The following is a 20,002-nucleotide window of genomic DNA, read 5'->3' on the forward strand; positions in this document are numbered from 1 at the left end:
TGTCATTTCAGGAAATATTATTGCAGCTTTTTACACTTCACTCAATGCTGCACAGCTGTACAAAAGTACAATAACATTTAAAGAGCTTTAAAAAGGAATATAACTGAGAAACTTCTACAATTTGCAAATTAACACTCCCTCTGTCCTGGTATTCTGTATACGCCCCCTCCCCACACACAGAGAGAGAGAGAGAAAGAGAGAGAGAGAGAGAGAGAGAGAGACCGTGTGTGTGTGTGTGTGTGTGTGTGTGTGTGTGTGGAAGTGAGGAAAAGCCAAAGATGGTTCCAGCTGGCTTTGAACCCATAAACATTTCAAAAAACATTGAAGTTACATTAGGAAAGATATATGAAAGCACACAATCAGAAAACCAGTATTGTACATGGTCATAATATATGAAGAATAAATGCACATGAGAAGTGAATGAGACGAGCCACTGTGTGATGATGAAGATGATGATGAAGATGATGAAGATGATGATGATGACCATCGTGAGCGTAGGAGTTGTTAGTGGTCACTTTTTATGTTCTATGTGTGGATTATCAGTTTCATGAGGTAAGACTTGACTAACCAGAAATGTGTGTTTCTAATGAAGGCATCATGTTAATTGTGATATTCATGAACTTTAACGTAGTTGTGTGTACACAATGACTTGACCCGGGTCTGTCTCACCTATAAAGAGCCTGTGTGTGGCTGCACTCCTCGTTTACGGCCATACCACTCTGAACACGCCCGATCTCGTCCGATCTCGGAAGCTAAGCAGGGTCGGGCCGGGTTAGTACTTGGATGGGAGACCGCCTGGGAATACCCGGTGCCGTAAGCATTTTCGCCCTCTAAGCAGCGGGGGGCGCTGTTTCTCCTTCACTGTCATTTCAGGAAATATTATTGCAGCTTTTTACACTTCACTCAATGCTGCACAGCTGTACAAAAGTACAATAACATTTAAAGAGCTTTAAAAAGGAATATAACTGAGAAACTTCTACAATTTGCAAATTAACACTCCCTCTGTCCTGGTATTCTGTATACGCCCCCTCCCCACACACAGAGAGAGAGAGAGAGAGAGAGAGAGAGAGAGAGAGAGAGAGAGAGACCGTGTGTGTGTGTGTGTGTGTGTGTGTGTGGAAGTGAGGAAAAGCCAAAGATGGTTCCAGCTGGCTTTGAACCCATAAACATTTCAAAAAACATTGAAGTTACATTAGGAAAGATATATGAAAGCACACAATCAGAAAACCAGTATTGTACATGGTCATAATATATGAAGAATAAATGCACATGAGAAGTGAATGAGACGAGCCACTGTGTGATGATGAAGATGATGATGAAGATGATGAAGATGATGATGATGACCATCGTGAGCGTAGGAGTTGTTAGTGGTCACTTTTTATGTTCTATGTGTGGATTATCAGTTTCATGAGGTAAGACTTGACTAACCAGAAATGTGTGTTTCTAATGAAGGCATCATGTTAATTGTGATATTCATGAACTTTAACGTAGTTGTGTGTACACAATGACTTGACCCGGGTCTGTCTCACCTATAAAGAGCCTGTGTGTGGCTGCACTCCTCGTTTACGGCCATACCACTCTGAACACGCCCGATCTCGGAAGCTAAGCAGGGTCGGGCCGGGTTAGTACTTGGATGGGAGACCGCCTGGGAATACCCGGTGCCGTAAGCATTTTCGCCCTCTAAGCAGCGGGGGGCGCTGTTTCTCCTTCACTGTCATTTCAGGAAATATTATTGCAGCTTTTTACACTTCACTCAATGCTGCACAGCTGTACAAAAGTACAATAACATTTAAAGAGCTTTAAAAAGGAATATAACTGAGAACCTCTTTCAATTGGCTAATTATTCAACATCACAATTATATGAACAAAGATGAAGAAAGTTCTACAGCTGTGCAGCATTGAGTGAAGTTTAAAATGCGACAATAATATTTACTAAATGACACTGGGGTAGAAGACAAGATAAGAAAAAAAAGAGAGAAAAGGAGAGGAAAAGAGGAGAAATTCATTTCTCCTGACCTAACCCTCCATCACCAAAGCTTTAAATGTTGATTTGGATCATAAATTATTTTCCAAAAACGTAGTTTGGTATCTTTGTGTGCACAATGACTTGACCCGGGTCTGTCTCACCTATAAAGAGCCTGTGTGTGGCTGCACTCCTCGTTTACGGCCATACCACTCTGAACACGCCCGATCTCGTCCGATCTCGGAAGCTAAGCAGGGTCGGGCCGGGTTAGTACTTGGATGGGAGACCGCCTGGGAATACCCGGTGCCGTAAGCATTTTCGCCCTCTAAGCAGCGGGGGGCGCTGTTTCTCCTTCACTGTCATTTCAGGAAATATTATTGCAGCTTTTTACACTTCACTCAATGCTGCACAGCTGTACAAAAGTACAATAACATTTAAAGAGCTTTAAAAAGGAATATAACTGAGAAACTTCTACAATTTGCAAATTAACACTCCCTCTGTCCTGGTATTCTGTATACGCCCCCTCCCCACACACAGAGAGAGAGAGAGAGAGAGAGAGAGAGAGAGAGAGAGAGAGAGAGACCGTGTGTGTGTGTGTGTGTGTGTGTGTGTGGAAGTGAGGAAAAGCCAAAGATGGTTCCAGCTGGCTTTGAACCCATAAACATTTCAAAAAACATTGAAGTTACATTAGGAAAGATATATGAAAGCACACAATCAGAAAACCAGTATTGTACATGGTCATAATATATGAAGAATAAATGCACATGAGAAGTGAATGAGACGAGCCACTGTGTGATGATGAAGATGATGATGAAGATGATGAAGATGATGATGATGACCATCGTGAGCGTAGGAGTTGTTAGTGGTCACTTTTTATGTTCTATGTGTGGATTATCAGTTTCATGAGGTAAGACTTGACTAACCAGAAATGTGTGTTTCTAATGAAGGCATCATGTTAATTGTGATATTCATGAACTTTAACGTAGTTGTGTGTACACAATGACTTGACCCGGGTCTGTCTCACCTATAAAGAGCCTGTGTGTGGCTGCACTCCTCGTTTACGGCCATACCACTCTGAACACGCCCGATCTCGTCCGATCTCGGAAGCTAAGCAGGGTCGGGCCGGGTTAGTACTTGGATGGGAGACCGCCTGGGAATACCCGGTGCCGTAAGCATTTTCGCCCTCTAAGCAGCGGGGGGCGCTGTTTCTCCTTCACTGTCATTTCAGGAAATATTATTGCAGCTTTTTACACTTCACTCAATGCTGCACAGCTGTACAAAAGTACAATAACATTTAAAGAGCTTTAAAAAGGAATATAACTGAGAACCTCTTTCAATTGGCTAATTATTCAACATCACAATTATATGAACAAAGATGAAGAAAGTTCTACAGCTGTGCAGCATTGAGTGAAGTTTAAAATGCGACAATAATATTTACTAAATGACACTGGGGTAGAAGACAAGATAAGAAAAAAAAGAGAGAAAAGGAGAGGAAAAGAGGAGAAATTCATTTCTCCTGACCTAACCCTCCATCACCAAAGCTTTAAATGTTGATTTGGATCATAAATTATTTTCCAAAAACGTAGTTTGGTATCTTTGTGTGCACAATGACTTGACCCGGGTCTGTCTCACCTATAAAGAGCCTGTGTGTGGCTGCACTCCTCGTTTACGGCCATACCACTCTGAACACGCCCGATCTCGTCCGATCTCGGAAGCTAAGCAGGGTCAGGCCGGGTTAGTACTTGGATGGGAGACCGCCTGGGAATACCCGGTGCCGTAAGCATTTTCGCCCTCTAAGCAGCGGGGGGCACTGTTTCTCCTTCACTGTCATTTCAGGAAATATTATTGCAGCTTTTTACACTTCACTCAATGCTGCACAGCTGTACAAAAGTACAATAACATTTAAAGAGCTTTAAAAAGGAATATAACTGAGAAACTTCTACAATTTGCAAATTAACACTCCCTCTGTCCTGGTATTCTGTATACGCCCCCTCCCCACACACAGAGAGAGAGAGAGAAAGAGAGAGAGAGAGAGAGAGAGAGAGAGAGACCGTGTGTGTGTGTGTGTGTGTGTGTGTGTGTGTGTGTGTGGAAGTGAGGAAAAGCCAAAGATGGTTCCAGCTGGCTTTGAACCCATAAACATTTCAAAAAACATTGAAGTTACATTAGGAAAGATATATGAAAGCACACAATCAGAAAACCAGTATTGTACATGGTCATAATATATGAAGAATAAATGCACATGAGAAGTGAATGAGACGAGCCACTGTGTGATGATGAAGATGATGATGAAGATGATGAAGATGATGATGATGACCATCGTGAGCGTAGGAGTTGTTAGTGGTCACTTTTTATGTTCTATGTGTGGATTATCAGTTTCATGAGGTAAGACTTGACTAACCAGAAATGTGTGTTTCTAATGAAGGCATCATGTTAATTGTGATATTCATGAACTTTAACGTAGTTGTGTGTACACAATGACTTGACCCGGGTCTGTCTCACCTATAAAGAGCCTGTGTGTGGCTGCACTCCTCGTTTACGGCCATACCACTCTGAACACGCCCGATCTCGTCCGATCTCGGAAGCTAAGCAGGGTCGGGCCGGGTTAGTACTTGGATGGGAGACCGCCTGGGAATACCCGGTGCCGTAAGCATTTTCGCCCTCTAAGCAGCGGGGGGCGCTGTTTCTCCTTCACTGTCATTTCAGGAAATATTATTGCAGCTTTTTACACTTCACTCAATGCTGCACAGCTGTACAAAAGTACAATAACATTTAAAGAGCTTTAAAAAGGAATATAACTGAGAAACTTCTACAATTTGCAAATTAACACTCCCTCTGTCCTGGTATTCTGTATACGCCCCCTCCCCACACACAGAGAGAGAGAGAGAGAGAGAGAGAGAGAGAGAGAGACCGTGTGTGTGTGTGTGTGTGTGTGTGTGGAAGTGAGGAAAAGCCAAAGATGGTTCCAGCTGGCTTTGAACCCATAAACATTTCAAAAAACATTGAAGTTACATTAGGAAAGATATATGAAAGCACACAATCAGAAAACCAGTATTGTACATGGTCATAATATATGAAGAATAAATGCACATGAGAAGTGAATGAGACGAGCCACTGTGTGATGATGAAGATGATGATGAAGATGATGAAGATGATGATGATGACCATCGTGAGCGTAGGAGTTGTTAGTGGTCACTTTTTATGTTCTATGTGTGGATTATCAGTTTCATGAGGTAAGACTTGACTAACCAGAAATGTGTGTTTCTAATGAAGGCATCATGTTAATTGTGATATTCATGAACTTTAACGTAGTTGTGTGTACACAATGACTTGACCCGGGTCTGTCTCACCTATAAAGAGCCTGTGTGTGGCTGCACTCCTCGTTTACGGCCATACCACTCTGAACACGCCCGATCTCGTCCGATCTCGGAAGCTAAGCAGGGTCGGGCCGGGTTAGTACTTGGATGGGAGACCGCCTGGGAATACCCGGTGCCGTAAGCATTTTCGCCCTCTAAGCAGCGGGGGGCGCTGTTTCTCCTTCACTGTCATTTCAGGAAATATTATTGCAGCTTTTTACACTTCACTCAATGCTGCACAGCTGTACAAAAGTACAATAACATTTAAAGAGCTTTAAAAAGGAATATAACTGAGAACCTCTTTCAATTGGCTAATTATTCAACATCACAATTATATGAACAAAGATGAAGAAAGTTCTACAGCTGTGCAGCATTGAGTGAAGTTTAAAATGCGACAATAATATTTACTAAATGACACTGGGGTAGAAGACAAGATAAGAAAAAAAAGAGAGAAAAGGAGAGGAAAAGAGGAGAAATTCATTTCTCCTGACCTAACCCTCCATCACCAAAGCTTTAAATGTTGATTTGGATCATAAATTATTTTCCAAAAACGTAGTTTGGTATCTTTGTGTGCACAATGACTTGACCCGGGTCTGTCTCACCTATAAAGAGCCTGTGTGTGGCTGCACTCCTCGTTTACGGCCATACCACTCTGAACACGCCCGATCTCGTCCGATCTCGGAAGCTAAGCAGGGTCGGGCCGGGTTAGTACTTGGATGGGAGACCGCCTGGGAATACCCGGTGCCGTAAGCATTTTCGCCCTCTAAGCAGCGGGGGGCGCTGTTTCTCCTTCACTGTCATTTCAGGAAATATTATTGCAGCTTTTTACACTTCACTCAATGCTGCACAGCTGTACAAAAGTACAATAACATTTAAAGAGCTTTAAAAAGGAATATAACTGAGAAACTTCTACAATTTGCAAATTAACACTCCCTCTGTCCTGGTATTCTGTATACGCCCCCTCCCCACACACAGAGAGAGAGAGAGAGAGAGAGAGAGAGAGAGAGAGAGAGAGAGACCGTGTGTGTGTGTGTGTGTGTGTGTGTGTGGAAGTGAGGAAAAGCCAAAGATGGTTCCAGCTGGCTTTGAACCCATAAACATTTCAAAAAACATTGAAGTTACATTAGGAAAGATATATGAAAGCACACAATCAGAAAACCAGTATTGTACATGGTCATAATATATGAAGAATAAATGCACATGAGAAGTGAATGAGACGAGCCACTGTGTGATGATGAAGATGATGATGAAGATGATGAAGATGATGATGATGACCATCGTGAGCGTAGGAGTTGTTAGTGGTCACTTTTTATGTTCTATGTGTGGATTATCAGTTTCATGAGGTAAGACTTGACTAACCAGAAATGTGTGTTTCTAATGAAGGCATCATGTTAATTGTGATATTCATGAACTTTAACGTAGTTGTGTGTACACAATGACTTGACCCGGGTCTGTCTCACCTATAAAGAGCCTGTGTGTGGCTGCACTCCTCGTTTACGGCCATACCACTCTGAACACGCCCGATCTCGTCCGATCTCGGAAGCTGAGCAGGGTCGGGCCGGGTTAGTACTTGGATGGGAGACCGCCTGGGAATACCCGGTGCCGTAAGCATTTTCGCCCTCTAAGCAGCGGGGGGCGCTGTTTCTCCTTCACTGTCATTTCAGGAAATATTATTGCAGCTTTTTACACTTCACTCAATGCTGCACAGCTGTACAAAAGTACAATAACATTTAAAGAGCTTTAAAAAGGAATATAACTGAGAACCTCTTTCAATTGGCTAATTATTCAACATCACAATTATATGAACAAAGATGAAGAAAGTTCTACAGCTGTGCAGCATTGAGTGAAGTTTAAAATGCGACAATAATATTTACTAAATGACACTGGGGTAGAAGACAAGATAAGAAAAAAAAGAGAGAAAAGGAGAGGAAAAGAGGAGAAATTCATTTCTCCTGACCTAACCCTCCATCACCAAAGCTTTAAATGTTGATTTGGATCATAAATTATTTTCCAAAAACGTAGTTTGGTATCTTTGTGTGCACAGTGACTTGACCCGGGTCTGTCTCACCTATAAAGAGCCTGTGTGTGGCTGCACTCCTCGTTTACGGCCATACCACTCTGAACACGCCCGATCTCGTCCGATCTCGGAAGCTAAGCAGGGTTGGGCCGGGTTAGTACTTGGATGGGAGACCGCCTGGGAATACCCGGTGCCGTAAGCATTTTCGCCCTCTAAGCAGCGGGGGGCGCTGTTTCTCCTTCACTGTCATTTCAGGAAATATTATTGCAGCTTTTTACACTTCACTCAATGCTGCACAGCTGTACAAAAGTACAATAACATTTAAAGAGCTTTAAAAAGGAATATAACTGAGAAACTTCTACAATTTGCAAATTAACACTCCCTCTGTCCTGGTATTCTGTATACGCCCCCTCCCCACACACAGAGAGAGAGAGAGAAAGAGAGAGAGAGAGAGAGAGAGAGAGACCGTGTGTGTGTGTGTGTGTGTGTGTGTGTGTGTGTGTGTGGAAGTGAGGAAAAGCCAAAGATGGTTCCAGCTGGCTTTGAACCCATAAACATTTCAAAAAACATTGAAGTTACATTAGGAAAGATATATGAAAGCACACAATCAGAAAACCAGTATTGTACATGGTCATAATATATGAAGAATAAATGCACATGAGAAGTGAATGAGACGAGCCACTGTGTGATGATGAAGATGATGATGAAGATGATGAAGATGATGATGATGACCATCGTGAGCGTAGGAGTTGTTAGTGGTCACTTTTTATGTTCTATGTGTGGATTATCAGTTTCATGAGGTAAGACTTGACTAACCAGAAATGTGTGTTTCTAATGAAGGCATCATGTTAATTGTGATATTCATGAACTTTAACGTAGTTGTGTGTACACAATGACTTGACCCGGGTCTGTCTCACCTATAAAGAGCCTGTGTGTGGCTGCACTCCTCGTTTACGGCCATACCACTCTGAACACGCCCGATCTCGTCCGATCTCGGAAGCTAAGCAGGGTCGGGCCGGGTTAGTACTTGGATGGGAGACCGCCTGGGAATACCCGGTGCCGTAAGCATTTTCGCCCTCTAAGCAGCGGGGGGCGCTGTTTCTCCTTCACTGTCATTTCAGGAAATATTATTGCAGCTTTTTACACTTCACTCAATGCTGCACAGCTGTACAAAAGTACAATAACATTTAAAGAGCTTTAAAAAGGAATATAACTGAGAACCTCTTTCAATTGGCTAATTATTCAACATCACAATTATATGAACAAAGATGAAGAAAGTTCTACAGCTGTGCAGCATTGAGTGAAGTGTAAAATGCGACAATAATATTTACTAAATGACACTGGGGTAGAAGACAAGATAAGAAAAAAAAGAGAGAAAAGGAGAGGAAAAGAGGAGAAATTCATTTCTCCTGACCTAACCCTCCATCACCAAAGCTTTAAATGTTGATTTGGATCATAAATTATTTTCCAAAAACGTAGTTTGGTATCTTTGTGTGCACAATGACTTGACCCGGGTCTGTCTCACCTATAAAGAGCCTGTGTGTGGCTGCACTCCTCGTTTACGGCCATACCACTCTGAACACGCCCGATCTCGTCCGATCTCGGAAGCTAAGCAGGGTCGGGCCGGGTTAGTACTTGGATGGGAGACCGCCTGGGAATACCCGGTGCCGTAAGCATTTTCGCCCTCTAAGCAGCGGGGGGCGCTGTTTCTCCTTCACTGTCATTTCAGGAAATATTATTGCAGCTTTTTACACTTCACTCAATGCTGCACAGCTGTACAAAAGTACAATAACATTTAAAGAGCTTTAAAAAGGAATATAACTGAGAAACTTCTACAATTTGCAAATTAACACTCCCTCTGTCCTGGTATTCTGTATACGCCCCCTCCCCACACACAGAGAGAGAGAGAGAGAGAGAGAGAGAGAGAGAGAGAGAGAGACCGTGTGTGTGTGTGTGTGTGTGTGTGTGTGGAAGTGAGGAAAAGCCAAAGATGGTTCCAGCTGGCTTTGAACCCATAAACATTTCAAAAAACATTGAAGTTACATTAGGAAAGATATATGAAAGCACACAATCAGAAAACCAGTATTGTACATGGTCATAATATATGAAGAATAAATGCACATGAGAAGTGAATGAGACGAGCCACTGTGTGATGATGAAGATGATGATGAAGATGATGAAGATGATGATGATGACCATCGTGAGCGTAGGAGTTGTTAGTGGTCACTTTTTATGTTCTATGTGTGGATTATCAGTTTCATGAGGTAAGACTTGACTAACCAGAAATGTGTGTTTCTAATGAAGGCATCATGTTAATTGTGATATTCATGAACTTTAACGTAGTTGTGTGTACACAATGACTTGACCCGGGTCTGTCTCACCTATAAAGAGCCTGTGTGTGGCTGCACTCCTCGTTTACGGCCATACCACTCTGAACACGCCCGATCTCGTCCGATCTCGGAAGCTAAGCAGGGTCGGGCCGGGTTAGTACTTGGATGGGAGACCGCCTGGGAATACCCGGTGCCGTAAGCATTTTCGCCCTCTAAGCAGCGGGGGGCGCTGTTTCTCCTTCACTGTCATTTCAGGAAATATTATTGCAGCTTTTTACACTTCACTCAATGCTGCACAGCTGTACAAAAGTACAATAACATTTAAAGAGCTTTAAAAAGGAATATAACTGAGAACCTCTTTCAATTGGCTAATTATTCAACATCACAATTATATGAACAAAGATGAAGAAAGTTCTACAGCTGTGCAGCATTGAGTGAAGTGTAAAATGCGACAATAATATTTACTAAATGACACTGGGGTAGAAGACAAGATAAGAAAAAAAAGAGAGAAAAGGAGAGGAAAAGAGGAGAAATTCATTTCTCCTGACCTAACCCTCCATCACCAAAGCTTTAAATGTTGATTTGGATCATAAATTATTTTCCAAAAACGTAGTTTGGTATCTTTGTGTGCACAGTGACTTGACCCGGGTCTGTCTCACCTATAAAGAGCCTGTGTGTGGCTGCACTCCTCGTTTACGGCCATACCACTCTGAACACGCCCGATCTCGTCCGATCTCGGAAGCTAAGCAGGGTCGGGCCGGGTTAGTACTTGGATGGGAGACCGCCTGGGAATACCCGGTGCCGTAAGCGTTTTCGCCCTCTAAGCAGCGGGGGGCGCTGTTTCTCCTTCACTGTCATTTCAGGAAATATTATTGCAGCTTTTTACACTTCACTCAATGCTGCACAGCTGTACAAAAGTACAATAACATTTAAAGAGCTTTAAAAAGGAATATAACTGAGAACCTCTTTCAATTGGCTAATTATTCAACATCACAATTATATGAACAAAGATGAAGAAAGTTCTACAGCTGTGCAGCATTGAGTGAAGTTTAAAATGCGACAATAATATTTACTAAATGACACTGGGGTAGAAGACAAGATAAGAAAAAAAAGAGAGAAAAGGAGAGGAAAAGAGGAGAAATTCATTTCTCCTGACCTAACCCTCCATCACCAAAGCTTTAAATGTTGATTTGGATCATAAATTATTTTCCAAAAACGTAGTTTGGTATCTTTGTGTGCACAATGACTTGACCCGGGTCTGTCTCACCTATAAAGAGCCTGTGTGTGGCTGCACTCCTCGTTTACGGCCATACCACTCTGAACACGCCCGATCTCGTCCGATCTCGGAAGCTAAGCAGGGTCGGGCCGGGTTAGTACTTGGATGGGAGACCGCCTGGGAATACCCGGTGCCGTAAGCATTTTCGCCCTCTAAGCAGCGGGGGGCGCTGTTTCTCCTTCACTGTCATTTCAGGAAATATTATTGCAGCTTTTTACACTTCACTCAATGCTGCACAGCTGTACAAAAGTACAATAACATTTAAAGAGCTTTAAAAAGGAATATAACTGAGAAACTTCTACAATTTGCAAATTAACACTCCCTCTGTCCTGGTATTCTGTATACGCCCCCTCCCCACACACAGAGAGAGAGAGAGAAAGAGAGAGAGAGAGAGAGAGAGAGAGACCGTGTGTGTGTGTGTGTGTGTGTGTGTGTGTGTGTGGAAGTGAGGAAAAGCCAAAGATGGTTCCAGCTGGCTTTGAACCCATAAACATTTCAAAAAACATTGAAGTTACATTAGGAAAGATATATGAAAGCACACAATCAGAAAACCAGTATTGTACATGGTCATAATATATGAAGAATAAATGCACATGAGAAGTGAATGAGACGAGCCACTGTGTGATGATGAAGATGATGATGAAGATGATGAAGATGATGATGATGACCATCGTGAGCGTAGGAGTTGTTAGTGGTCACTTTTTATGTTCTATGTGTGGATTATCAGTTTCATGAGGTAAGACTTGACTAACCAGAAATGTGTGTTTCTAATGAAGGCATCATGTTAATTGTGATATTCATGAACTTTAACGTAGTTGTGTGTACACAATGACTTGACCCGGGTCTGTCTCACCTATAAAGAGCCTGTGTGTGGCTGCACTCCTCGTTTACGGCCATACCACTCTGAACACGCCCGATCTCGTCCGATCTCGGAAGCTAAGCAGGGTCGGGCCGGGTTAGTACTTGGATGGGAGACCGCCTGGGAATACCCGGTGCCGTAAGCATTTTCGCCCTCTAAGCAGCGGGGGGCGCTGTTTCTCCTTCACTGTCATTTCAGGAAATATTATTGCAGCTTTTTACACTTCACTCAATGCTGCACAGCTGTACAAAAGTACAATAACATTTAAAGAGCTTTAAAAAGGAATATAACTGAGAACCTCTTTCAATTGGCTAATTATTCAACATCACAATTATATGAACAAAGATGAAGAAAGTTCTACAGCTGTGCAGCATTGAGTGAAGTTTAAAATGCGACAATAATATTTACTAAATGACACTGGGGTAGAAGACAAGATAAGAAAAAAAAGAGAGAAAAGGAGAGGAAAAGAGGAGAAATTCATTTCTCCTGACCTAACCCTCCATCACCAAAGCTTTAAATGTTGATTTGGATCATAAATTATTTTCCAAAAACGTAGTTTGGTATCTTTGTGTGCACAGTGACTTGACCCGGGTCTGTCTCACCTATAAAGAGCCTGTGTGTGGCTGCACTCCTCGTTTACGGCCATACCACTCTGAACACGCCCGATCTCGTCCGATCTCGGAAGCTAAGCAGGGTCGGGCCGGGTTAGTACTTGGATGGGAGACCGCCTGGGAATACCCGGTGCCGTAAGCATTTTCGCCCTCTAAGCAGCGGGGGGCGCTGTTTCTCCTTCACTGTCATTTCAGGAAATATTATTGCAGCTTTTTACACTTCACTCAATGCTGCACAGCTGTACAAAAGTACAATAACATTTAAAGAGCTTTAAAAAGGAATATAACTGAGAACCTCTTTCAATTGGCTAATTATTCAACATCACAATTATATGAACAAAGATGAAGAAAGTTCTACAGCTGTGCAGCATTGAGTGAAGTGTAAAATGCGACAATAATATTTACTAAATGACACTGGGGTAGAAGACAAGATAAGAAAAAAAAGAGAGAAAAGGAGAGGAAAAGAGGAGAAATTCATTTCTCCTGACCTAACCCTCCATCACCAAAGCTTTAAATGTTGATTTGGATCATAAATTATTTTCCAAAAACGTAGTTTGGTATCTTTGTATGCACAATGACTTGACCCGGGTCTGTCTCACCTATAAAGAGCCTGTGTGTGGCTGCACTCCTCGTTTACGGCCATACCACTCTGAACACGCCCGATCTCGTCCGATCTCGGAAGCTAAGCAGGGTCGGGCCGGGTTAGTACTTGGATGGGAGACCGCCTGGGAATACCCGGTGCCGTAAGCATTTTCGCCCTCTAAGCAGCGGGGGGCGCTGTTTCTCCTTCACTGTCATTTCAGGAAATATTATTGCAGCTTTTTACACTTCACTCAATGCTGCACAGCTGTACAAAAGTACAATAACATTTAAAGAGCTTTAAAAAGGAATATAACTGAGAAACTTCTACAATTTGCAAATTAACACTCCCTCTGTCCTGGTATTCTGTATACGCCCCCTCCCCACACACAGAGAGAGAGAGAGAGAGAGAGAGAGAGAGAGAGAGAGAGAGACCGTGTGTGTGTGTGTGTGTGTGTGTGTGTGGAAGTGAGGAAAAGCCAAAGATGGTTCCAGCTGGCTTTGAACCCATAAACATTTCAAAAAACATTGAAGTTACATTAGGAAAGATATATGAAAGCACACAATCAGAAAACCAGTATTGTACATGGTCATAATATATGAAGAATAAATGCACATGAGAAGTGAATGAGACGAGCCACTGTGTGATGATGAAGATGATGATGAAGATGATGAAGATGATGATGATGACCATCGTGAGCGTAGGAGTTGTTAGTGGTCACTTTTTATGTTCTATGTGTGGATTATCAGTTTCATGAGGTAAGACTTGACTAACCAGAAATGTGTGTTTCTAATGAAGGCATCATGTTAATTGTGATATTCATGAACTTTAACGTAGTTGTGTGTACACAATGACTTGACCCGGGTCTGTCTCACCTATAAAGAGCCTGTGTGTGGCTGCACTCCTCGTTTACGGCCATACCACTCTGAACACGCCCGATCTCGTCCGATCTCGGAAGCTAAGCAGGGTCGGGCCGGGTTAGTACTTGGATGGGAGACCGCCTGGGAATACCCGGTGCCGTAAGCATTTTCGCCCTCTAAGCAGCGGGGGGCGCTGTTTCTCCTTCACTGTCATTTCAGGAAATATTATTGCAGCTTTTTACACTTCACTCAATGCTGCACAGCTGTACAAAAGTACAATAACATTTAAAGAGCTTTAAAAAGGAATATAACTGAGAACCTCTTTCAATTGGCTAATTATTCAACATCACAATTATATGAACAAAGATGAAGAAAGTTCTACAGCTGTGCAGCATTGAGTGAAGTGTAAAATGCGACAATAATATTTACTAAATGACACTGGGGTAGAAGACAAGATAAGAAAAAAAAGAGAGAAAAGGAGAGGAAAAGAGGAGAAATTCATTTCTCCTGACCTAACCCTCCATCACCAAAGCTTTAAATGTTGATTTGGATCATAAATTATTTTCCAAAAACGTAGTTTGGTATCTTTGTGTGCACAGTGACTTGACCCGGGTCTGTCTCACCTATAAAGAGCCTGTGTGTGGCTGCACTCCTCGTTTACGGCCATACCACTCTGAACACGCCCGATCTCGTCCGATCTCGGAAGCTAAGCAGGGTCGGGCCGGGTTAGTACTTGGATGGGAGACCGCCTGGGAATACCCGGTGCCGTAAGCATTTTCGCCCTCTAAGCAGCGGGGGGCGCTGTTTCTCCTTCACTGTCATTTCAGGAAATATTATTGCAGCTTTTTACACTTCACTCAATGCTGCACAGCTGTACAAAAGTACAATAACATTTAAAGAGCTTTAAAAAGGAATATAACTGAGAACCTCTTTCAATTGGCTAATTATTCAACATCACAATTATATGAACAAAGATGAAGAAAGTTCTACAGCTGTGCAGCATTGAGTGAAGTTTAAAATGCGACAATAATATTTACTAAATGACACTGGGGTAGAAGACAAGATAAGAAAAAAAAGAGAGAAAAGGAGAGGAAAAGAGGAGAAATTCATTTCTCCTGACCTAACCCTCCATCACCAAAGCTTTAAATGTTGATTTGGATCATAAATTATTTTCCAAAAACGTAGTTTGGTATCTTTGTGTGCACAATGACTTGACCCGGGTCTGTCTCACCTATAAAGAGCCTGTGTGTGGCTGCACCCCATCGTTTACGGCCATACCACTCTGAACACGCCCGATCTCGTCCGATCTCGGAAGCTAAGCAGGGTCGGGCCGGGTTAGTACTTGGATGGGAGACCGCCTGGGAATACCCGGTGCCGTAAGCATTTTCGCCCTCTAAGCAGCGGGGGGCGCTGTTTCTCCTTCACTGTCATTTCAGGAAATATTATTGCAGCTTTTTACACTTCACTCAATGCTGCACAGCTGTACAAAAGTACAATAACATTTAAAGAGCTTTAAAAAGGAATATAACTGAGAAACTTCTACAATTTGCAAATTAACACTCCCTCTGTCCTGGTATTCTGTATACGCCCCCTCCCCACACACAGAGAGAGAGAGAGAAAGAGAGAGAGAGAGAGAGAGAGAGAGACCGTGTGTGTGTGTGTGTGTGTGTGTGTGTGTGTGTGGAAGTGAGGAAAAGCCAAAGATGGTTCCAGCTGGCTTTGAACCCATAAACATTTCAAAAAACATTGAAGTTACATTAGGAAAGATATATGAAAGCACACAATCAGAAAACCAGTATTGTACATGGTCATAATATATGAAGAATAAATGCACATGAGAAGTGAATGAGACGAGCCACTGTGTGATGATGAAGATGATGATGAAGATGATGAAGATGATGATGATGACCATCGTGAGCGTAGGAGTTGTTAGTGGTCACTTTTTATGTTCTATGTGTGGATTATCAGTTTCATGAGGTAAGACTTGACTAACCAGAAATGTGTGTTTCTAATGAAGGCATCATGTTAATTGTGATATTCATGAACTTTAACGTAGTTGTGTGTACACAATGACTTGACCCGGGTCTGTCTCACCTATAAAGAGCCTGTGTGTGGCTGCACTCCTCGTTTACGGCCATACCACTCTGAACACGCCCGATCTCGTCCGATCTCGGAAGCTAAGCAGGGTCGGGCCGGGTTAGTACTTGGATGGGAGACTGCCTGGGAATACCCGGTGCCGTAAGCATTTTCGCCCTCTAAGCAGCGGGGGGCGCTGTTTCTCCTTCACTGTCATTTCAGGAAATATTATTGCAGCTTTTTACACTTCACTCAATGCTGCACAGCTGTACAAAAGTACAATAACATTTAAAGAGCTTTAAAAAGGAATATAACTGAGAAACTTCTACAATTTGCAAATTAACACTCCCTCTGTCCTGGTATTCTGTATACGCCCCCTCCCCACACACAGAGAGAGAGAGAGAGAGAGAGAGAGAGAGAGAGAGAGAGAGACCGTGTGTGTGTGTGTGTGTGTGTGTGTGTGGAAGTGAGGAAAAGCCAAAGATGGTTCCAGCTGGCTTTGAACCCATAAACATTTCAAAAAACATTGAAGTTACATTAGGAAAGATATATGAAAGCACACAATCAGAAAACCAGTATTGTACATGGTCATAATATATGAAGAATAAATGCACATGAGAAGTGAATGAGACGAGCCACTGTGTGATGATGAAGATGATGATGAAGATGATGAAGATGATGATGATGACCATCGTGAGCGTAGGAGTTGTTAGTGGTCACTTTTTATGTTCTATGTGTGGATTATCAGTTTCATGAGGTAAGACTTGACTAACCAGAAATGTGTGTTTCTAATGAAGGCATCATGTTAATTGTGATATTCATGAACTTTAACGTAGTTGTGTGTACACAATGACTTGACCCGGGTCTGTCTCACCTATAAAGAGCCTGTGTGTGGCTGCACTCCTCGTTTACGGCCATACCACTCTGAACACGCCCGATCTCGTCCGATCTCGGAAGCTAAGCAGGGTCGGGCCGGGTTAGTACTTGGATGGGAGACCGCCTGGGAATACCCGGTGCCGTAAGCATTTTCGCCCTCTAAGCAGCGGGGGGCGCTGTTTCTCCTTCACTGTCATTTCAGGAAATATTATTGCAGCTTTTTACACTTCACTCAATGCTGCACAGCTGTACAAAAGTACAATAACATTTAAAGAGCTTTAAAAAGGAACATAACTGAGAAACTTCTACAATTTGCAAATTAACACTCCCTCTGTCCTGGTATTCTGTATACGCCCCCTCCCCACACACAGAGAGAGAGAGAGAGAGAGAGAGAGAGAGAGAGAGAGAGAGAGAGAGAGAGAGAGACCGTGTGTGTGTGTGTGTGTGTGTGTGTGTGGAAGTGAGGAAAAGCCAAAGATGGTTCCAGCTGGCTTTGAACCCATAAACATTTCAAAAAACATTGAAGTTACATTAGGAAAGATATATGAAAGCACACAATCAGAAAACCAGTATTGTACATGGTCATAATATATGAAGAATAAATGCACATGAGAAGTGAATGAGACGAGCCACTGTGTGATGATGAAGATGATGATGAAGATGATGAAGATGATGATGATGACCATCGTGAGCGTAGGAGTTGTTAGTGGTCACTTTTTATGTTCTATGTGTGGATTATCAGTTTCATGAGGTAAGACTTGACTAACCAGAAATGTGTGTTTCTAATGAAGGCATCATGTTAATTGTGATATTCATGAACTTTAACGTAGTTGTGTGTACACAATGACTTGACCCGGGTCTGTCTCACCTATAAAGAGCCTGTGTGTGGCTGCACTCCTCGTTTACGGCCATACCACTCTGAACACGCCCGATCTCGTCCGATCTCGGAAGCTAAGCAGGGTCGGGCCGGGTTAGTACTTGGATGGGAGACCGCCTGGGAATACCCGGTGCCGTAAGCATTTTCGCCCTCTAAGCAGCGGGGGGCGCTGTTTCTCCTTCACTGTCATTTCAGGAAATATTATTGCAGCTTTTTACACTTCACTCAATGCTGCACAGCTGTACAAAAGTACAATAACATTTAAAGAGCTTTAAAAAGGAATATAACTGAGAACCTCTTTCAATTGGCTAATTATTCAACATCACAATTATATGAACAAAGATGAAGAAAGTTCTACAGCTGTGCAGCATTGAGTGAAGTTTAAAATGCGACAATAATATTTACTAAATGACACTGGGGTAGAAGACAAGATAAGAAAAAAAAGAGAGAAAAGGAGAGGAAAAGAGGAGAAATTCATTTCTCCTGACCTAACCCTCCATCACCAAAGCTTTAAATGTTGATTTGGATCATAAATTATTTTCCAAAAACGTAGTTTGGTATCTTTGTGTGCACAATGACTTGACCCGGGTCTGTCTCACCTATAAAGAGCCTGTGTGTGGCTGCACTCCTCGTTTACGGCCATACCACTCTGAACACGCCCGATCTCGTCCGATCTCGGAAGCTAAGCAGGGTCGGGCCGGGTTAGTACTTGGATGGGAGACCGCCTGGGAATACCCGGTGCCGTAAGCATTTTCGCCCTCTAAGCAGCGGGGGGCGCTGTTTCTCCTTCACTGTCATTTCAGGAAATATTATTGCAGCTTTTTACACTTCACTCAATGCTGCACAGCTGTACAAAAGTACAATAACATTTAAAGAGCTTTAAAAAGGAATATAACTGAGAAACTTCTACAATTTGCAAATTAACACTCCCTCTGTCCTGGTATTCTGTATACGCCCCCTCCCCACACACAGAGAGAGAGAGAGAAAGAGAGAGAGAGAGAGAGAGAGAGAGACCGTGTGTGTGTGTGTGTGTGTGTGTGTGTGTGTGTGGAAGTGAGGAAAAGCCAAAGATGGTTCCAGCTGGCTTTGAACCCATAAACATTTCAAAAAACATTGAAGTTACATTAGGAAAGATATATGAAAGCACACAATCAGAAAACCAGTATTGTACATGGTCATAATATATGAAGAATAAATGCACATGAGAAGTGAATGAGACGAGCCACTGTGTGATGATGAAGATGATGATGAAGATGATGAAGATGATGATGATGACCATCGTGAGCGTAGGAGTTGTTAGTGGTCACTTTTTATGTTCTATGTGTGGATTATCAGTTTCATGAGGTAAGACTTGACTAACCAGAAATGTGTGTTTCTAATGAAGGCATCATGTTAATTGTGATATTCATGAACTTTAACGTAGTTGTGTGTACACAATGACTTGACCCGGGTCTGTCTCACCTATAAAGAGCCTGTGTGTGGCTGCACTCCTCGTTTACGGCCATACCACTCTGAACACGCCCGATCTCGTCCGATCTCGGAAGCTAAGCAGGGTCGGGCCGGGTTAGTACTTGGATGGGAGACCGCCTGGGAATACCCGGTGCCGTAAGCATTTTCGCCCTCTAAGCAGCGGGGGGCGCTGTTTCTCCTTCACTGTCATTTCAGGAAATATTATTGCAGCTTTTTACACTTCACTCAATGCTGCACAGCTGTACAAAAGTACAATAACATTTAAAGAGCTTTAAAAAGGAATATAACTGAGAAACTTCTACAATTTGCAAATTAACACTCCCTCTGTCCTGGTATTCTGTATACGCCCCCTCCCCACACACAGAGAGAGAGAGAGAGAGAGAGAGAGAGAGAGAGAGAGAGAGAGACCGTGTGTGTGTGTGTGTGTGTGTGTGTGTGGAAGTGAGGAAAAGCCAAAGATGGTTCCAGCTGGCTTTGAACCCATAAACATTTCAAAAAACATTGAAGTTACATTAGGAAAGATATATGAAAGCACACAATCAGAAAACCAGTATTGTACATGGTCATAATATATGAAGAATAAATGCACATGAGAAGTGAATGAGACGAGCCACTGTGTGATGATGAAGATGATGATGAAGATGATGAAGATGATGATGATGACCATCGTGAGCGTAGGAGTTGTTAGTGGTCACTTTTTATGTTCTATGTGTGGATTATCAGTTTCATGAGGTAAGACTTGACTAACCAGAAATGTGTGTTTCTAATGAAGGCATCATGTTAATTGTGATATTCATGAACTTTAACGTAGTTGTGTGTACACAATGACTTGACCCGGGTCTGTCTCACCT

General features: G+C 42.6%; 25 non-coding genes and 1 pseudogene across 25 annotated transcripts; all 26 read left to right on the forward strand.

The window, feature by feature from the left end:
• Positions 1-701: 701 nt before the first annotated feature.
• Positions 702-820, forward strand: LOC142998065 (5S ribosomal RNA). Its single transcript, XR_012962703.1, has one exon. It is a non-coding gene; the product is annotated as a 5S ribosomal RNA (ribosomal RNA).
• A 741-nt stretch (positions 821-1,561) lies between these two features.
• LOC142998044 (5S ribosomal RNA) lies at positions 1,562-1,670 on the forward strand (annotated as a pseudogene).
• Positions 1,671-2,159: 489 nt separating this feature from the next.
• On the forward strand, positions 2,160-2,278 carry LOC142998077 (5S ribosomal RNA). The gene has a single exon (XR_012962704.1). It is a non-coding gene; the product is annotated as a 5S ribosomal RNA (ribosomal RNA).
• A 741-nt stretch (positions 2,279-3,019) lies between these two features.
• LOC142998088 (5S ribosomal RNA) lies at positions 3,020-3,138 on the forward strand. The gene has a single exon (XR_012962705.1). It is a non-coding gene; the product is annotated as a 5S ribosomal RNA (ribosomal RNA).
• Positions 3,139-3,627: 489 nt separating this feature from the next.
• On the forward strand, positions 3,628-3,746 carry LOC142998762 (5S ribosomal RNA). Its single transcript, XR_012963057.1, has one exon. It is a non-coding gene; the product is annotated as a 5S ribosomal RNA (ribosomal RNA).
• Positions 3,747-4,497: 751 nt separating this feature from the next.
• LOC142998100 (5S ribosomal RNA) lies at positions 4,498-4,616 on the forward strand. The gene has a single exon (XR_012962706.1). It is a non-coding gene; the product is annotated as a 5S ribosomal RNA (ribosomal RNA).
• A 729-nt stretch (positions 4,617-5,345) lies between these two features.
• Positions 5,346-5,464, forward strand: LOC142998111 (5S ribosomal RNA). Its single transcript, XR_012962707.1, has one exon. It is a non-coding gene; the product is annotated as a 5S ribosomal RNA (ribosomal RNA).
• Positions 5,465-5,953: 489 nt separating this feature from the next.
• On the forward strand, positions 5,954-6,072 carry LOC142998123 (5S ribosomal RNA). Its single transcript, XR_012962708.1, has one exon. It is a non-coding gene; the product is annotated as a 5S ribosomal RNA (ribosomal RNA).
• Positions 6,073-6,811: 739 nt separating this feature from the next.
• LOC142998821 (5S ribosomal RNA) lies at positions 6,812-6,930 on the forward strand. Its single transcript, XR_012963112.1, has one exon. It is a non-coding gene; the product is annotated as a 5S ribosomal RNA (ribosomal RNA).
• Positions 6,931-7,419: 489 nt separating this feature from the next.
• Positions 7,420-7,538, forward strand: LOC142997351 (5S ribosomal RNA). Its single transcript, XR_012962080.1, has one exon. It is a non-coding gene; the product is annotated as a 5S ribosomal RNA (ribosomal RNA).
• A 747-nt stretch (positions 7,539-8,285) lies between these two features.
• LOC142998134 (5S ribosomal RNA) lies at positions 8,286-8,404 on the forward strand. Its single transcript, XR_012962709.1, has one exon. It is a non-coding gene; the product is annotated as a 5S ribosomal RNA (ribosomal RNA).
• A 489-nt stretch (positions 8,405-8,893) lies between these two features.
• LOC142998145 (5S ribosomal RNA) lies at positions 8,894-9,012 on the forward strand. The gene has a single exon (XR_012962710.1). It is a non-coding gene; the product is annotated as a 5S ribosomal RNA (ribosomal RNA).
• Positions 9,013-9,749: 737 nt separating this feature from the next.
• Positions 9,750-9,868, forward strand: LOC142998156 (5S ribosomal RNA). Its single transcript, XR_012962711.1, has one exon. It is a non-coding gene; the product is annotated as a 5S ribosomal RNA (ribosomal RNA).
• A 489-nt stretch (positions 9,869-10,357) lies between these two features.
• LOC142998630 (5S ribosomal RNA) lies at positions 10,358-10,476 on the forward strand. The gene has a single exon (XR_012962931.1). It is a non-coding gene; the product is annotated as a 5S ribosomal RNA (ribosomal RNA).
• A 489-nt stretch (positions 10,477-10,965) lies between these two features.
• Positions 10,966-11,084, forward strand: LOC142998169 (5S ribosomal RNA). The gene has a single exon (XR_012962713.1). It is a non-coding gene; the product is annotated as a 5S ribosomal RNA (ribosomal RNA).
• Positions 11,085-11,827: 743 nt separating this feature from the next.
• LOC142998181 (5S ribosomal RNA) lies at positions 11,828-11,946 on the forward strand. The gene has a single exon (XR_012962714.1). It is a non-coding gene; the product is annotated as a 5S ribosomal RNA (ribosomal RNA).
• A 489-nt stretch (positions 11,947-12,435) lies between these two features.
• LOC142998193 (5S ribosomal RNA) lies at positions 12,436-12,554 on the forward strand. Its single transcript, XR_012962715.1, has one exon. It is a non-coding gene; the product is annotated as a 5S ribosomal RNA (ribosomal RNA).
• A 489-nt stretch (positions 12,555-13,043) lies between these two features.
• On the forward strand, positions 13,044-13,162 carry LOC142998204 (5S ribosomal RNA). Its single transcript, XR_012962716.1, has one exon. It is a non-coding gene; the product is annotated as a 5S ribosomal RNA (ribosomal RNA).
• Positions 13,163-13,899: 737 nt separating this feature from the next.
• On the forward strand, positions 13,900-14,018 carry LOC142998216 (5S ribosomal RNA). The gene has a single exon (XR_012962717.1). It is a non-coding gene; the product is annotated as a 5S ribosomal RNA (ribosomal RNA).
• A 489-nt stretch (positions 14,019-14,507) lies between these two features.
• On the forward strand, positions 14,508-14,626 carry LOC142998229 (5S ribosomal RNA). The gene has a single exon (XR_012962719.1). It is a non-coding gene; the product is annotated as a 5S ribosomal RNA (ribosomal RNA).
• A 490-nt stretch (positions 14,627-15,116) lies between these two features.
• On the forward strand, positions 15,117-15,235 carry LOC142998241 (5S ribosomal RNA). Its single transcript, XR_012962720.1, has one exon. It is a non-coding gene; the product is annotated as a 5S ribosomal RNA (ribosomal RNA).
• A 743-nt stretch (positions 15,236-15,978) lies between these two features.
• Positions 15,979-16,097, forward strand: LOC142998713 (5S ribosomal RNA). Its single transcript, XR_012963011.1, has one exon. It is a non-coding gene; the product is annotated as a 5S ribosomal RNA (ribosomal RNA).
• A 737-nt stretch (positions 16,098-16,834) lies between these two features.
• On the forward strand, positions 16,835-16,953 carry LOC142998252 (5S ribosomal RNA). Its single transcript, XR_012962721.1, has one exon. It is a non-coding gene; the product is annotated as a 5S ribosomal RNA (ribosomal RNA).
• Positions 16,954-17,704: 751 nt separating this feature from the next.
• On the forward strand, positions 17,705-17,823 carry LOC142998264 (5S ribosomal RNA). The gene has a single exon (XR_012962723.1). It is a non-coding gene; the product is annotated as a 5S ribosomal RNA (ribosomal RNA).
• Positions 17,824-18,312: 489 nt separating this feature from the next.
• Positions 18,313-18,431, forward strand: LOC142998276 (5S ribosomal RNA). The gene has a single exon (XR_012962724.1). It is a non-coding gene; the product is annotated as a 5S ribosomal RNA (ribosomal RNA).
• Positions 18,432-19,174: 743 nt separating this feature from the next.
• On the forward strand, positions 19,175-19,293 carry LOC142998289 (5S ribosomal RNA). The gene has a single exon (XR_012962726.1). It is a non-coding gene; the product is annotated as a 5S ribosomal RNA (ribosomal RNA).
• Positions 19,294-20,002: the final 709 nt, after the last annotated feature.

The sequence above is a fragment of the Genypterus blacodes genome, unplaced genomic scaffold, assembly GCF_046128005.1.
Source record: "Genypterus blacodes isolate CSIRO-AG114 ecotype Tasmania unplaced genomic scaffold, CSIRO-AGI_Gbla_v1 ptg000039l_1, whole genome shotgun sequence".
Classification (NCBI taxonomy): Eukaryota; Metazoa; Chordata; class Actinopteri; order Ophidiiformes; family Ophidiidae; genus Genypterus; species Genypterus blacodes.